Source organism: Pieris brassicae, chromosome 12 (assembly GCF_905147105.1).
Source record: "Pieris brassicae chromosome 12, ilPieBrab1.1, whole genome shotgun sequence".
In the NCBI taxonomy this organism is placed as follows: Eukaryota; Metazoa; Arthropoda; class Insecta; order Lepidoptera; family Pieridae; genus Pieris; species Pieris brassicae.
The window spans coordinates 4,286,839-4,305,976 of record NC_059676.1 but is presented as its reverse complement, the minus strand read 5'-3'; the positions used below and the strand labels follow the sequence as shown (position 1 = coordinate 4,305,976).

At 31.0% G+C, this 19,138-nt stretch overlaps 1 protein-coding gene across 3 annotated transcripts in view; it reads right to left on the bottom strand.

Moving 5' to 3' along the window:
• LOC123717385 (cadherin-86C) overlaps window positions 1-19,138 on the bottom strand; it is a 105,480-nt gene that overhangs the window by 70,059 nt on the left and 16,283 nt on the right. For all 3 annotated transcript variants that reach the window (XM_045673344.1, XM_045673345.1, XM_045673346.1), the window contains exon 2: window positions 3,366-3,455. The gene's annotated coding sequence lies outside the window, so the exon portion shown is untranslated. The remainder of the gene's footprint in view (window positions 1-3,365; window positions 3,456-19,138) is intronic.

Below are 19,138 nucleotides of genomic sequence, written 5' to 3'. Positions count from 1 at the left end.
AAGACATCAATGAAAGGCAACAGTTGTGTATACCGATATCTTTTAAGAAGATGACAGTCATTTTCGAACTATCGACGTTCAAACTACATACATTTAATGTGATTATTGATGAAAATATATTTAATTTAGTATTGAAATTATAACTTATGAACTACCATTTAAATAGTTTTAATGTGGTTATATTGAAAAAAATGTTACAATGTCTCCTATAGACTCGTTTGCCCGCCTTAATATAAAAGTAGGCAAATCAAAATTGTCAGTTAGAATTATTATTTAAATAGATAAAACGACTATGTGAACATGTAATTAAGAAACCTACAGAAAAATAAAAGAACATTGTTTAACTCGAGTTAAATTTTTCTCTGTCAAGTAATTATTAGTCCACTCAACCATTTAGTTAAATGCCTAATAAATTCTACGAAAGCAACCTAAATGCTTTAAATGTAATATAACAGACATTAAAACATTATGTTCGCTTTCCTAGAATTTTATTTATACATATTTTTAGAATAATTAAATGTGTCTGTTATATTTACATGACCTTTTAATAATCCAAAGTCAACATCGTTTCAGCAAATGCTGTGCATAGACAAAATCCAGTAGTGCACGACGGGATTTGAAGGCCGATGAATGACTATTTGATGACCCTACTACACCAGGGACACCAAGCTGGATTAAAACAAACACGTGCGGTAACGCAAGTTCGGTTCTGTACATCGAGAGCAAACAACGTATATGGTGAGAGAACGTTTAGGCTACCGCGGCTAATAAATGGATTACCCATTTGCATATTAGACAGCCTAACGCTAACCAACATAAACAGTAAATTAAAAAAATACTTTTACTAAACATTTAAATTCTCTTCGAAGCTTTTACAATCCTAAGTTTCCTTAAATGAACAATTTTGTAGCTACGTCATCGTATTGATGTGAAATTATTAGTCTAGTATTAGAGATAATTTTATTGACTGTAACTGTTAAAAGATAATTTTCTAATGGATTTACCCCATTTTTAACCAACTTCCAAAAGCTTAAAGTTTATTTATTCAACATGTATATTTATATAATAGAAACTATTGATGATAAGATAATTCGTTTATCTATCACTATTAATCTAGTATTAGCTTACAACTATCGACCCTGAAAATTATTCTTTATGAATAACACGGCGTCGTGTGGTGTAAGCGGCGTTGCTTAACCCAAAAATTTACATATGTTTCAGGCACAGAATACTGATGTAACTGAATTGTATCTGTGCTTAAACTTTAAATACAAAGCATAAATATACTAAAATTATGTCAAACACAAATCCTTTATGTTCATTACGAAATGTCAAATGTAATTACGTTTTGAATGTGTTGCGAATTAAGCTGAGTGTCTCTGAAGTGAAGCTTAGAGAATAAACGGTTTCATTTTAGGTCGTCTTGTTTACGTATACATATTTCGTTGTTGGGTTTAATAGAACATAATAACGCTGCAAGAAATTAATGATGCGTATAAAGAATGATTTTTATTACAAAACAAAAAAATAATTTTGACAAATTTAAAGAAAAATCTATTGGCAGCCATGTGATTCGAATCATGAATTTAGGAACGATTCCTTGAATGACACACATATACTTACAAAATTTGTAACACCTGCTTGAAGCCTAAATATCGTCGTATTACTTATATATCTAATTCCAATAATATAACTTTTATACAGGTCAGACCGATAACCTCCTTTTTTAACTTGGTAAAGTATCCAAGTGGAATTTAAAAGTCACTTTTTGGTTTTTTTAATATAAATAACAGAAACAAAACTACTAACCAGCTATCGTGTATTACAGTAGAAGGAATGTTGCACATTACACTCTAACTCGTAAACTGTCTAATGAGTGCTGTGAAATATCAAACCTTTTAGAGCCCTCGTTACTCTGAAGAAAACTTTTATATAACACTCACGCAACAAACTAAAAACTCTTTGTTCGCGTCTAGAGTTACGCATACCGAAATTTTATTACACATTTCGAAGAAGAGGTAAACATTATCCAGGCTCGAATAAAATAGCAAGTACAGAACAAATACAGAACGCTATATCATTTAATAGAGAAGTATTATAATTACAAATTCAACATTTGATTATTTCATAATAATAGGTGTTTATCCACATACGTACTACACTACCTTTATATATATAGTACCAGTACCAGCAAAAATTAATTATTAAGTCAGTGTTTATCAGTTATGTTCAATAGTATGAATTCATAACAAACGTCTAGCACAAAGACCCTCCTAGAAAGCGCTTTAACAATGCCATTTCATTGTCAGGCATTTGTCTTTACGGGGCGAAACTGAACTCGTGAACTCATTTTATCAACATATTCTCTTCCTACATCCTAACGAATAACGATTCATTTCTCAAACGCAAATGTCACACGTTCGTAGAACAATGTAATTTGTTTGTAATTTATCGCTTTAAGACAAGATATATTTCGTTGGGACGTTTAAATCGTGGAATTATACGTGTAGGTGTGATATGACAACGAGAGAAATGCATGCAAAACGGTTTTCTAGGTTTTAAGTGACGTTGCGCTCTAATACTTGAAGTTAACACGTAAAAAGTAAATATCTCACTCAATTTATATTATTTTTGACAAATGGAGTATTTTGGAGAATACTTTTGTGTCATTCCTAAATTACAATAAAAAAGACTATGTATCATTGGCTAGGGCCTGACTTATAACACTGCGGTCTTTCGTTTGAATCGCTATGCAGCATTGGATTTTGGTTCAAGATGTGTATGTTAACACTCGCTCATAAAAACAAAACATAGGAAAGCAGCAGAACCAAAATTCAATGGCGTATGTCAAGCACAAACACAATGCACAAATACAGAAATCTAATGCCAAGACCAAGTGTTGTAACGCAACTAAAACTGGTACGTAACTCATTTTAAACGTCTGTACTTCCTAAATTTTAAAATGAAATTATACGAATATTTTTGTAGGTTTTCCTATGCTAAAGGCGCCAAGCATGTCAAAATCGTGGGTGTTAAACCCCAAGTGTAATACAAGCAACTGTCGACACTGTAGCGTCATTTTAATACAAGAATTATTCATTTCGCAGTACTCGTAAATGTAGTTATATACTGAATAAATAATTTATACTTTAATAGAATTCGACAGTATCTGTTACGTAAATTGCAAATAATACGTGCTTTAGATAGATGTATAGCGATCAAAGAAACCATACAAATTATTTTTATTTGTTTGCCTAAACGAATTTTTCTCAAGATCTATTTGTTTATATTAATATATAATTAAAATATACTATTATATTTATTTTAGTCCTTAATATGCCTATGTAATAGCTAATGAATCTTACCTGTAAGTTGTAGATTATCGAAATAAACGCTATCCCACCACCTCTGTTTGCTCCTCATCATTCGAGAAGCGTTGCACTATATCTTTGTACCTGAAAATAGAATTGGTTTTTAGTTCATTCGTAAAACTTCACCATTATTAATAAGAGCATATAAAAGGAGAGAAAGATACATATACAAAGCATTGTACATGTACATCGTATGTGTAAAGTATGTTAAATTAAAAAATTATAGTCATAAAATCTTATGCGTTTTGAAGGATTTTATTTCTCTTTCATTTCTTACTGGCCAGCTTTAACTCAACGCTGTCATGAAATGTTATAAATATTATTTAGTTATAGGTTGTTTTTTTTTTGTTTTTAGATCAGTTATTAATATTTTTTGGTAGGATTACGTCTCCTTAAAACCTGTTAAACTTCACAATTTGTTGGATTTCTGTATTTCAACAAATTTTATAAAAGCACAAACTTAGGCAAACATTTAAGAGCAATGAAATGTTTCAAGAGAAATTCAATTATATCCAATTAGAGGGCATAGTTCCCGTTTTTGTCTTCAATTAGCACGTAGAATCAGACCGGCGCTCCTCATTAGAAGGTATGGTAGATCAGATAAGGCATTACGCATGCGAGCTATTGTTCGCTAAGATAATGCGCGAGCACAGATGTTTATTTCACTCATAAATGAATGATGACAGCTCAAATTTAATTAACACTTTCTCTGCGTGACAATTGACATGGATACTAATTGATAAAAATAGTTTATACTGTTCTAAATTTAAATTTGTTATATCTGCATATGTGAAAGCCTTTTGTTAACTTTTATGATTATTATTTTAAGTTCAATCAAGCAGTTTTAAACGTTTTTTATTTTAATAATAAAAGTCTTCGTTAATACATCCTCTTTATTCCTTTATATGTATATATATATATATATACGTCCTTTATATATACGTATTCAGGTACTCAACAACTATAATATGCCAACAAATTATTACACAGAAGTTCACATTCGCAAAACTAATTTCGGGTCTGGATAAAATGTTATTAACGTCAGTCAATTTATGAAACTTCAAATATTTGATAGACAAAAGGCAAAACAACACGGCTCTTATTTTGTAAAATTAAGGTTATTGCTGGCAGTTTCAACTATTTCCCAATAAACCTTTTTGTTATTATTAATGCCTGTTTAATTCAGTATCTTGTCTATGTAATTGTGATAACGTTAGGCAATGCGCACGTGTCTAGAGTCTAGACTGACGCCAATGAATTAAGACCTGCCCATATAATTTTCGAACGCTAGTTAGTCTTAGGTGATGATTTGATTGTAAGACACAAATAAAGAAACTTTTACTTAGTTCGAATTGTAAAAGATACTCTTATTGCGCAGAACTAAGCTTTTAATACAAATATTGCTACTGGAGTTAATCTACAATGAATTACGATAAAGATCTTATATCCTTGCTATGCCTCTCCATGACCTACCTCTATGTTGAAATTTATCTAAATTGTCTGAGTGTATGTACCAAATACTGTTGCCAATACAATATCTACATAAATAAGAAGATCGTGTCTAACAAAAATGTTTTATTGATTTATACATATGTACATACAGAAGTGTCGACTTTAACTTATGTTAAAAAGGTAAAAGCGATGTCTCCTTAATTTTTTTTAAATATACCCACTCAAAAAAGTATATCCACCTGATCTTATCTAAGTATACCACCATCAAACTTATTCTTAGATAAAGCCTATTGTTTATAAACCGTTATGTTTGTTCGTTTAAACGTGAATGCATCCGTTGGTAAACATGTGTGAGCAAATATTGAACAATTCAATAAGTAATACGTTGAATGTCGTATTTCTAAAGGATCTCATTATTACTATTTATTTTGGTGTATGTGGACTATTTGACGTTACCTAACTATGAAACCCAATTCATTTAGGGTTTATTTCGCTACCTTGCACGTGATAATCGGTCGCTTTTCTCTTGTTTAGTACATTCAAAAGCTAAAATAGTTACATTTGTTTTCATTTTCATCTTAATTTTATATAGACACATAATCTGTGGAATAAGTTTCGAATTAAACAGATTAACCATAAAATTTATGTACTACATGCTTGAGAATGACATAAACCGAGATTTTTAGCTAGTATTTATTTATGTACATCATGTGTGAAACTTTATGCGATTTAAGTATGATATATGTGAAACCTATGCTATAATCTCTTTCGGGACAGATATATTTCTATAATACTCATTTTTTAAGGCAAGAAAAGTAGATTAATTTACTTTACTTTCGTTGGAAATTAAGCCAATGCTAATAAACGCCACTAAGACACAATTCAAAGAATAACCTATCTAAAATAAGGCATTTTCTGTGTTCCAATACTACAACCTCCGTACATACCTACTAGACAATACCAGTTGTTCAACAATGGCGGTGTTTCAAGTAGCTACCTATTTCGTAACCGACCAGTTTTTGCTGATGAAGATATGGAAAGCGTGCTTTTCGCAACCAGCCTAAAGTAATTAACCACTATCTACGCAATTATGTGTAACCATAATAGTAACAGACACCTTTTATAACTATCTAAAGCTTTGTTAAACGCGTTTTATTGTTCATCTAATGCGCTGATTGGCGCTGAATCCTATTTATTTATACAAATGAAGAGGACTGCGAGGTTTCCGTTCAGTTTTCTAATTTAATACAAATAAAGAGCGGACCGTATTCCCTCCTTTCTGGTTTCTTCTGTTTGAGATAGTAATTTTGTATGATGATTTGATATTTTACCAAGAGTTTTTTTACGCTGGCTTGGATTTGCGGCATTACTGCCTATGAGTAGAGATGTCTACCGATACAAATTTAATGATGTGGAATAAGTGACACCTGTATCTTATAAAATAAATCAATGGCGCTACAACCTTTTTTTTTAGGTCTGGGCCTCAGATTTTTGTATCTGTTTCATGATCATTTATTTATCTAATAGGCAAGTAGGTGATCAGCCTCTTATAATCCATATTTAAAATATTTTATTTTATACTGCGCGCGTCTGCGTGGTAAGATTAGGTCATACGACAAGACATTCTTTTGTATTATGTTGAGTATTACAATACATACACCCTACGCCTAAACAAACCTTTTGACAATTTATTTAAGTTGAGAAATGACTTCTCACGTATGCTATTCGAGATATATTATATATGTCAAGAAGATGTCAAGGAGTTTTCATTCTTCAAAAATGTAATAATGGATTCCTTTTGTGCTACCTTTCATTGAACCTGTAAGGTTTCAATCATTGAAACACGAATGGCCCAAAAATAAATGGCAAAATTTAATTGAGTCTTAAACCAAATAAACTTGCTTTTGCAGACCTCTACCTCATAACAGACCAATGAAGGGAAATGGTACTTACTTACGACTAAGCTACTATCAAGTTGTCTCAATATTTTTTTATTTATATACCATAATACGGAGATTTCTAACTCGCACGAAAGTATTACATTTGTAATCTATTTTTATAACCGCAAAAGCCTTGGCAAGGCTGTCCACTTGTCACGACGCGACTATGATCAGAATCTATTTGAATTAAACAACTTATTTACACTGAATTGTTTTTATTCATATGCAATTTATCAACGACAAGTCTTAGAATTTATTACCCTTAGACAAGTCGAAAATATATATAATTTGTGGGAATTTATTAGCATGTGTTTTGTACATATTACTAAAATTAAGTATTATGTTTAATAGTTTAAAATATTTAATTTTAAAAAGGAAACGACATATTTGTTACCGCTATACAAACGGTTTATAATTAAATATTCAAATGTAATAATTTCACTTAATTTAGAATCTAATTTACCGCATCTGCCAAAAATCTCACTGCATTTGTCCGACTCCAAATGAAACGGATACAATGTCAAAATACTAACACTGATTTCGTCTTAATGATAAAATTAAACCTGTCAACAGCATATCAAGTCGAAAAATCTTTATATGGGTCGAGACTGGTTTGTCATTTGAAATTCAAAATAACGAATATTAAATTGAAAAATTCAATGAAACATAGCGGATGTCTCTCGTCCTTCTCGACAAATAAAGCCTGTGATTGTATGTACTGGAACTTATTTGTTTGAATAATTTAAAAGTACACACGCGTGCATGACATGGGTGTATGAAATTGTGTACATGTAACGGGTGACGTGTGCCTGACATTGTAATATCTCCTATAATGATTTATATTTCTTTCTAAATATGAAATCTTTTCCTCGAGTCAAGTTATACTTGACCCGGAGTGTTGATTTATGCCTAAAATTTGAGTCAGACTTGGCCTCATAAAACAGACACAGAGTGCTTCTGCACTTTGATGGCAATAGTACCGTATAAAATAAACCTACAAAAATAGCAAAATTGGAACAGCTGATAAAATTGTACTAAGAACATCCCACTCAAATTACAAAATACCGCATTCAAATCAATGTGTACAGAATCAACTTGCATTGAATTTTAAGTTAAAAGAAGCGGTCAAACATCAAAGAGTCAATGAATTCCTTTGAAAGAATTCTTTGTTTTGGAATGAGAATAAAAACAATCGTAATTTAGATTATCTGATAGGTGTAGCCGGTAAAATATTGTTCATTCTTTATAGGAAATTTGGTAAAGTATTCATGGAATCACGAATTCTTAGATTTATTTGAAGCTAGAAATTATATATATTGAATTGATATCGGTTTACGTACTTTTGAAAATTTATCAAAAACCACATATAAAATGTGTTTAATAAGATAAAACGAAGAACTAGTATACGACAATTTAAATTTCGAATAGTTGTGCCACATTTTAAACCTTTCACATAAATCAATTATTGCTATACTCGTATGACTAATATGAAATTGAAAGTTTCTAAATTCAAATAAAGTCTCTATTTTAAATTAAATTATATTACGTGCATTCACAACATTAAATTTTTTAAAACTTTTATTTAGATCAATCAAAGATTAAGAAGACAACCGCACTGTAAAATTTTCCCGCGGTGTAAAAGCGAAACCGCAATGTCCAGCTAAGGAAATATAATAATGCAAATGATAGTATCATTTGTAAAAGAATTTCCGAAGAGTATGTATACTAAATTAGATAATTTACTTGAGTAACGACCTATTTAAAAAAATTAGGTTTATAAGTTTTTTACTTCTTCTGTTTCTTCCCAAATTTTATACCTTTTCTTTTTTTATGAGAGTTTTTAGTTATAATTAGTTTATGAGCTAGCTTAATGTATTATTTTATATCTATTTCCAATATATAAAGATAAAATGTATCTTAATCCTATGACATATAAAAATGTATGTTGTAAATTATTAATATAATTATTTGTCAATTATTTATTCTCAACACAGTTTTAAAACAACATTATAAAACTAGTTACGACCCCGAATTAAATATAAACAAGCGGATTAAACATAAAGTTTGCTGTCGTATTACACGATGGACAACTTCTTTCTCGCAAAGATTCTTTGGTTTCCTTGGCTGTTACCTGTATAATAAATTAAATGAAAAAATTAACATTTACCCACTATCGAAATATGAATGTAAAAAAATGGTTACTAATTGGCTGAAGACGTTATGATGAAACAGAAGATTTAATAACTGTTACTCTGTAACACACCCACTCGGCCACACATACACACACACGCACACACACAGACACAAACACACACCAAATTTATTTTTACGACTCCGTTTTCATTTTTTTTCCTTTAGCACTTGCTTATTTTCTTCTATTGTATCTTATGACAATGACCTGATTGTACGTGTTCCGGTGGTGGAGAGGCTGGCTATCTGTCACTCAGGTCTCCTGTTACAGAGACCAGTCTCTCACATACACTTCCAAATGTTATCATCTTAGTTTAATCATAATAACCTTCTATGTATGTATATGTGAGAGAAGAAATAAAGATTATTATTATTATATTAAGGTCTTCTATCGAATCAGTCGGATGCCGTGTGAAACAAATGTCATATTTGTTTCCTTTTAATGTGGATTTAAAATCAGTTGAATTATTATGTATAAGACCGCTCATGATTCCTGATAGAAAAATATTACTTATGGATCTCTCAATGACTTTATTCAAAGCTGATTTTAAATCCGGTGTTCTGTGCGACCGTTTCTAAAAACCGCGTCGTTTAATCCGCAGTGCGGTGTCAGCAAAATACGATGTTGTTCGTGTGCGGATTACCATCTATTTATGACCTTCCAACATTCTTAGTACCATGTGGGTGGGATTCTAGTATTGACCAAATGGATTTTATAAAAGCATTTTAAGGTCACTGAGTGTCCAAGATCTGTGTATTGTAGATGATTTAACCCAAAATGCAATATAAAGGAGTAGGTAGGTAATTCCAAACCGATTTGGATAAAATGAATCGTTTTTCAAGTATTGTAATAGAAATATGTGGGATAATGTTATATTAAATGCATTATTTATTGATATGACAATGATTTTATGTTCGTAAAGAATAGGACGATACGAACGGAATAGTCGATATTTTTCACATAATATTATGCATTCAAGGCCACTACATAGACACAAATTGTTTTTTTTTATTTTTATAAAAATTCTTACTTATCAAGTCAATAACGACAGTGTCGAACAAGTAGCCCGCGTCGTTAATAATAAAAAGGGGAATTCAGAAGTATTATTTAATAAAAACTTTTTATCGACTAAAAGTTTAATGGTGGTTTTAATCACTGTGAATCTGTACGGAAACGGTCACATATAAATAGCGTAGGGCGTGGGCTTGGCACAATCGGCTTCCTCTTCTAATCATATTTTATACAAAGTTCAAAGAAATATATCGCAATTAACACACAGTATGACACAACCACATCTGAAAAATAATGAGGCCTGAGGCCTAGTAAAGTAATTTTCCATCGCTTTCAAACAACTAAGTTTGATGTCGTTCGTTTATGTCATATAATTAAAATAATATAGTATTGTAATAGTTGAGAATTCAACTTAAAAGAGAAATTTCATTGACTTTCACAATATATAGATTACTCCTATAATCGATGTTATCGTAACTTATAATTCTATTTGATAGTCCATTGTTATCAATTGTTTTACTGATATAAGGAAACTATTATATATTCTAATATATATATAAAACCATGTGATAAACAGCCACAAAGTATGAAATCGGGTATTTTTAATTTATTAATAAAACAAAAGACCGTCTTTTGTAGACCACAAAACCACATTTGGATTATATGAGTTACCAGATTCTCTTTTTAATAAGTAATTTGTCAAAACGTATTAAAAAGCGAATTAACAAAACTATGGATGAACCATATATCAGGATGTCTATAAGAAATTCGATAAGTAAGAGTCGTGGCAGTCTCTTACTGACCACAATTGCTGAACTGCATTCGAAGCATCTAAGTATAAATTTTGTTAACATAACTTATATACTGGTTAAATTTAAACCAAACGTTTATGAAGTTTTTATGACAAAACTTATAAACGCAATTGCGTGTATAAGTATTCTGATAAGCTACTATTTTAATAAGATTTTATTTTTATTAGGTCATAATTTCCAAATACTTTATTTTTTTAGTTTAACCTAACTTACCTAACCTCTCATTCAAATGCAATGTTACTATCGTTAAATATGTTTGTAAAATAGTTGTTTAATCAAATATTTGTATTCCGTTAGACATTTAACCGTGTATGAACAAGTTTTAAACACGAGACTATATTCCCACGACAAACTTGAATGAAGTAAATGACACATTAAGCGCCGCTAAAGCTTTTTTCCACTTAGAGAAAGCTCTTCCATGTTGCTAACTTCCTAGTACTTTGAATTTTTATTCACTTGAAAATTATATTTTTATTATAAACGACATTTTGTATTTTGCCTATACCATAAATGTTATAAAGTGTGCGTCTGTACCTACCTACATCATTGCCTCATCTTAGTTTCGTAAATGACAATTATATAAGAGAATATTTAATACGATAAAAGAATCAAGTTTATTTGTACGCTTAACCAACGAATGCTAAGTTTGATAAGATACCTTTTGTTTCTTAAAGCAGCACAAGGGTTTTACTGATTTTGAGACCATAATGCTTGGAACAAGAAAAAACAGTTTGTTTTTTTATTGTATTATGAGTATTACATTATTGTAGGTGTGATTACTTATTAATTAAACCAACCGGCGAATTAAACAAACGGTACGTTCAAACTATATTCATTGTAAATAATGTTGGACGTCGCGTTGCGTTGAAAGCTTATCAAATCAAATGATTTATGATTAAATGATTTCGTTACAGAAGCATACGAATAGCGTGGGTACAAAATATAGACATTGGATTCAGAATTGCTCAGGGCTTACTAATATTTAAGCCAAATTAATGTGGTAACAAAGCTTAGTATTCTCTCTATGTGGGTGGTTTGTGTAATGTGTTTAGTTGTAAACACTTGGGAAATGTGATGTATATAGTACGTGTTTAATTACTACATATTACATACACATTTTTTGGGGTATTAAGGAAATCATATTTATAAAGTATGACATTATATTAAATGTAAGCACCTGTTACGTTGCGTTTCCTTATAACGTATATTAGCTCTTTCAATTTTTTTGAAATATATTCACGTCTTCGTTGAAAAACAAAATCAGTATTTCATTCGTATGTAATTATCATTTCAAGGTATACTACATTTTGTTCTTGGACAGTTTTAGACGGCGAGATAAAGCAAGCTTTACTTAAGCAAAGCCAAATCTAGGTAATATTTTTCCAGATAGCATCGATCGATCTTCCCGCTTAAAGACTAGCTCTGAAACTTAGCTCAGCGCTGTGATAATATTGTTACTACTTAGGTTATTCCTTTACACAATTTCATCTTAGCAAAACTCATACTATTTTTACACAGAAAGGTATTTTTCTTTCAGAGTTGTTGAGGACGTTAGTCAACTCGAAACCGCGGCTCACATCGCTATAGAACTCCACTTTTGTCTGTCTTACACATCTCGACACCACTGTTGCGGAGTATCCAGTTGTGGCACTAATTAAATCGGGCTCAACAAACATTGTCGAAATTGTATTAAACAATTGTTTAAAAAAAGACTACAACAGTCAAAGCCTAATCCCATTTATTATAGTGTACTTGCGTTGTTAATGAAATAATATGTTTTTAATTACATTATACGCATTAGCTGTGGCATTGTTATTTGAATACATAACAATGACAAGACATTGTTAAAATTGAACAATTATTAAATTAAATTACTTAAAATGCAATATTTGGATTTCATATATTCTTGTATGACGTTTGTCTAAAAAACTAAATTTTTCGAACTAAACGCTTAATGAAAAACCAGTAGCGCTTTACATTTTAGGTTTGTATCTGAGATGTCTGCATATATTTTGTGATCATTTGTATGCCGGTTTGTTGGCAATGTTTTTCGGCACCGTGCGAATAAGTGTTAAATGCGTACTTAGAAATTCCATTGGTGCACAGCTGGAAATCGAATCTTCGATCTTAGTGATGAGAGTTGTACGCCGGAGCTGCTAAGGTACCACTGCTTCAATAATGTGCAGGTTTTTGAATTATTATGATGGCATTTCACTGGTTTACTCTTAGCTATCTGTTAGCACGAATTGCCTGGAAGATGCCACTAATAGGTCTGCTGCTGCACTCAACCTATGTTTTATGTTTTTTTTGGATAGAAATCAAAAAGTTCCGGGTTAAATTTCCGTATCTTCTTTTATCGTCATTTCGAGAATGCAATTATTCGAAACTGCATGCCTCCAGTAACTTATGCATCATGATGAAATGACATACGCAATCACGTAGAAAGTGTTCAAATGTAATTCATTGTGCCGTAATAAAATGTAACCATTTAAGGTATTCGAAGCAATACCTGAGATATGACAGCCCTTTAAAGTCGCTAAGCTACTTATGAAATGCGTGGAGAGGGCCATTCCTTTATGTTCTCATGGTAAGATGCAACTAAATTGCTATCCACGTTCACGGGTTGATTAATTCTTCTCATTGACTTCCGGGACAAAAGTTAAGTATTATTTTCTTGATACATTCATAAACAATACAAGCTTTTTACTAAGAAAAATAAAATACTGTTTATTATAATATAACATCTGGAGGATGTACGTGTTTTTTTAATGTAATAGGAGGTAAACGGGGAAGTGGCTCATCTGATGTTAGGAAATACCGGCGCCCATGGGCACATTGTCAGAACGCTCGCAAGTGCGTTGCCGCCCTTTTATTTGAGATTTAGTACTTAGTTTATTAGCTACCTCATACGTTTATTAGCTATAACATGCCTAAGTTTAATCACCGCTAGGGAAACAATCGCAAACAAATCTCATCAACTCACAAAGAACTTTGGAACTATTTTTCAAATACGCAGTAATCAAGTAAGAATTTAATGAAACGTATAAAGGAAAATATTCAATTCGCGAGCCTTTTGTTACGCAACAGAGAAAACGGGCGATTTTTCCCGCTTGACCTTTTGTAGCGGCCGGCGGCTGCACTAGTTTATAATAGGTGTAGAAAGCAACCGGAAAGGGAAACTACCTTTCGAATGACCTTTTACTAATATTGTTAAGGCTCGCATGCAAAATTCGTGATCCGTTAATCCTAATGGCGGCTAATTTTTCCCGCAAGCGATAAACGCAAAACTGCAGAAGCATTATTGAAACTTTAAAATTTTAACTATTATATACCGCAAGTTATGACGCGTAAAATTAGGACACAGACCTGATAATTAAATTATTCATTAAAATTGTTTAATTCTTTTCATAGTTTGTTTTATCGTAGTTTTTATTTTATTTTAGTGTTGTTTGCATTAACACTTTTTTGTTTCATCTTCATGTTACCGCTTTTCATATTTTTTATGTTCTAATTTTTAGGTATGTTTTTTTATAGTCCGCAATATCAGTATTCTTACCTAGTTTTACTTATGTACACATATGTCACCTTCAGTTAATGCTTTTTACATATCGCCTTTACGTTGTGATAAATAGAGACAGTGCAGAGCTTTAGTATGTAGGAAATAGTTCAGACTTCAAGACTCTAAAGTATTAAAGTTCTATAACGCATTTTTCTTGTAACTAACAAATATATTAATAAATATACTATAGGCTTCTATTTATAAAACTAAATTATAATCAAGCGAGAGACATAAGGCTTCGCTTGATTTGACCTAATACTTTTAAAAAAGGTCTCAGCGTAGCTCATTCGACATCAGTCCCTCAGCTACTTAAAATAAAGCGTTCTGTTGAATGAGCCCTATCAGAGCAATGTTTAGCAAGTTAATTGATGCGAGAAGCAAGTGATAGTACTAAAACGCCTGAACTTACTTATACTAAGGAATATCAGCGACTAGGCGTGAGGATCGGTCACGTATTGGCCTGAGTTATGACCCGGTTCAAAATAAATCTTGGTCAACATTGACTAGTTGAATCTACATTGTAGACAATACTACGCCACCCACACATAACGTACGTAACTTGGAGCTAGAATTCTCGAAAAGCGTATATTAAGGAATACGATATATTTGACAGCCCTCAAATGACGAAAAGTTGGTTTGATGATATCCTTGAAACTTATGGCATGAAAAAAATAAAAAGGTAGAAGATCGAAATGGGAAAATCTAAGGAAGGCATTTACCTAAAAAGTTATATACTGAAAGACATTGTTATATGTCTTTCAGTATAAATAACATTGATGTAATCAAAACAAACACTACTTAATAATCAAAATATATAATTATTTATAATTAACAATTAATATATAGAATATTAAAACAAATTTTAAATGTTTAGTCCTTGTGGCAGTGTGCTTTTGTTTTAATTTTCTATTTATTAATATTATGTGGGTTAAGAATAAATAATTAGTTATACTCGTATTAAGTTTTCATTATGGTAATATTAAATAAAATTTGCACTCATTTGAACTGTATATTTTTTTTGATATTTGATTAAAGAAGCTTAGATAACGATAATAACACTATGAACATTTTGAACAAAGGTTCTGATTAAGAAGTATACCTTTGCAGAGTTTCCTATTTCAACATTGTTTATTAGATCTATAATTTATAAAAGCACTTCTATCAACCCTGAGCGTTAGAAATCCTAACCTTTCTCTAGATTTTGTTTTCTATGTTTGCAATTAGCACACACTACTATGGGAAATGATTGATGGCTTGGTTAAGGCATAAAGACCTTTATTGAAACTCATTTCTTATTAATGATACGGGATGAAAATGTTTCTAAGGGAGATATGGGCTTTAAGATTTAAGCATTTTGGGTAGTTTTCACTGTTTTACTACTCATTGAGAACATTCACGGCAATTTGTTTGGTTTTTAATCGTCGAAAACTTTCAATATTTAATAGTATGTTCAATATTTCGTCTTTGGGGATTTCATTTTTTATTTTAAACAAAGTTTTTCATACACAGACATAAAACGAGAATTCCCTTTAAATTACGAAGAATTTACATTCATAAAATCTCCCGCTTCGTACTTCACGCATATATACAATTCGATACACTTCAAGCTATTGTTTTCATTGATTTGTACGCTGTTCTACATTCACACATTTGATTATTATAATTGGTATATCAAACGAATAGGCCGAGATTCAAATTAACCCTAATCGCCGATAAAATCATTAAAAATATGTCTTAATTACGATTTTCTAAGTTTACTAAAATCTTGTTCATTCGTCTTAATAATACTTAACAAAGAAAACACCTTTTTAACGGATTGAAGCTATGTATGCTAGTATGTATAAACTTATAATTATTTTACATAATTTTAATTTTTCCCGACGTTTCGCGTGCTTTACAGCGTGCGTGGTCACATTGACCATTTATATTTGACCACGAGGCGTAATATTAAAAGAAAAGCGGCGTAACATTATTGAAAAATATATTAATTGTATGTCCACACAAAAACACTCATTACTTCCATACATCACAACCAAATTCTGTACGACAAAATGATGTACTCGCCGATATACAGAAGTTGGGATGGCAACTACGGGTACCCATCACGATATCAGAAGCAACAATTATCGCCTTACTTCTCCGATCGATCTGCATTATACTATTTGTAGTAGTTGTTAAACGAGATCTTTTTTTTGTCAACTGAGTTCTTAATAATTGTATCCTGTCGTAAAAACTCGTAAAGTACCAGACTAAACAAGTTCGAATTCCGAACTGCACGAATGAATGGAATAATTGTTCAAAAGGTTAAAACCAGTTTGATGTATCAAGCGAAAATATATTACGAAAAAGGTTGAGGTGAACGCGTTTCGAGAATATATATAGTATAATAACATTAAAACTAAGTGAATTTATGCATGTACAAATTTAGAAACCTTATAATAATAATAATAAAGGAGAAAAATTAAACCTTTTTTAAAGGATAAGGACAACGAGTGTTTTTGTCAATATTTACCCTTAAGTGATATCTAGATATCTCATACACTACCGAAATGATTTTTATGACGCCAAGACTCTTCCCTAAGGATCCAAACCAAGTAAACTTTAAAGTGAGTTATCAAAAAAATCGCCTTTAGAATATATTCCTGAAATTTTCCATTGATTGAAAACATGCTTGTGCTGTAGAATTATGTATATTGGTTTTCTGACATAACTTTATGGTTGTTAATGTAACAGTATTCTACTTCCGTTTCCGCCATTTTATTTTGAATAACATTTAAATTTGCTGCTATAATTAAAAACAATTGTCTTCGAAATTCAAAATGTGTTAAAACATCTGAATTTCTATGCCACAGATTAATGTAAAAAGAGAAATAGCGTATAGAATATTTTAAGGGTTACAACTGTTTTCTTACCAAGCTATAAGTCATAAACTTATATACCTTAACCTTCGATTAAAATACCGATACATGTAATCGTAAAACGTGTGACGTGTAAGACCGCCTAGCAATTTTACGAGGCCTTTTCGACCCCATGCTAGTCTACTATTTATTACACTATTACGGTCATAATATTATAAGTATTGTTTGTTAAACATTACATTATGTGAAGTGCTCTACATTTATGGTAAATCATGATTTTACTGTTCGAAAGTAGAGAGAATGCATTATTCGTGTCAATATACCAAAAGCACATTCAATTTCCTGGTGTAATAAGAGAATTTTCTTATAAACTGGCTGATTTGAAGAATCATATAGGAGTTTCGATATTATTTTAGGTAAATAACAGACTTTTCTCAATCATTTTCAGTACGAAACATGTTAATTAATATTTATTATATTAAATAGGGAGAAATCCACAGCAGACGCAGAATCAGAACCTAAATTAAAAGCGGAAGATGAAAATTATAGGAGAAATACTTTAGAAAATTGCAACAAGCACCAATTGCACCATTGCATTGTAGGCCATTATATAAGGATGTTTTTTACACATATCTTGATATTTCTGAATATATGTTTTTACAAACTGATAAATAATCAATAGATAAAATCTGCTGGATGTACACTTTACTGTATACTACTTTACGTGTGGATTTATCTAGGCTGTCCCTTTTTATAAATATAATAAATACATGTTTAAGATGACAAAAATTGTTAACCTACTCGCATTGCTCGCCAGCGTTCCTGTTCACAAGAATGTACTGATTTAAAGATAAAGTCTTTTGTTAATTAACTTTTACACAACAATACAACTGTCGACAATTGGTGCAAATAATTCAACTTAAACTGATCTCAGATAAACATAAGTTAAAGTGACTATTGCGCGAGACAATTAGAGTACTGTACTTTTAAATTGCTTTCTAGTTTTACATTTAAACATTACATTTTAGTAAGATTTTATTACTAAGCTATTATTAAGACAAGACTAAAACTATTTTAATAACATAAGAAGAATTGGTATTACAAGTTTAAAGAAAGAAAAACGATTGCAAAACTTTTCGGGGAACCTTCGTCAGGACCAGACAAAATTGCAAATCTGTAACGAATTGGCACAAAAATAAAAGAATGTATGAATCATAAATAAGCTTCACAGACTGTTATTATGAATTTCTTAAAAATCGTCTGTGAAACATCTACGCTTTAAAATTGGATTTGTTAGGTCGTTATTCGTTTTATATTTTTTACAAGAACCACAGATGTTAGTATTTTTTACTGTAACTAAAGATATATTACAAAAAGACAATATAATCTATTTGATGGTTGTTTATGAATTTATCGAAAAAAATGCATGCGATCTGTCTGTCTGTATGAGTAAATGTGTCAGTTTCTTCATACACGACTTAGAAAAAATAAATACTTAGGTTTTCTCGTCCAAATTTTATAAGCTAGATATTTATTCTAAACTTTTTTTTTGAAGGCAAATGTATATCGGAATTCAATTAAGGCTAAGTTCTAACGTGGTTATAAATTTGTAAATGTATAGAGTGAATAAAAAACATTTTTGTAAAAATTCAGATTTATTCGCTAGTTTTACGCCAAGTATGAAATAACGTGGCTATTGAAGACTTTTAACAGTATACGGATTAACGGATTAACGGATAAGCGAATTTAATTTTAAAATAGGTTTACTTCAAGTATTTGTCCTCATCTACGTAAGAAAAAGCTCATTATTTTCCGTGCAGCGTATCCATTTCCTTAGATTTGTTTCGATCTTCCACAAATTCCAAAAGATTTTTAGCTCACTATACAAACATCATTTCCTTGGCAGTATTGTATAATGTTATAACTCTAAATATTTTTTTACAC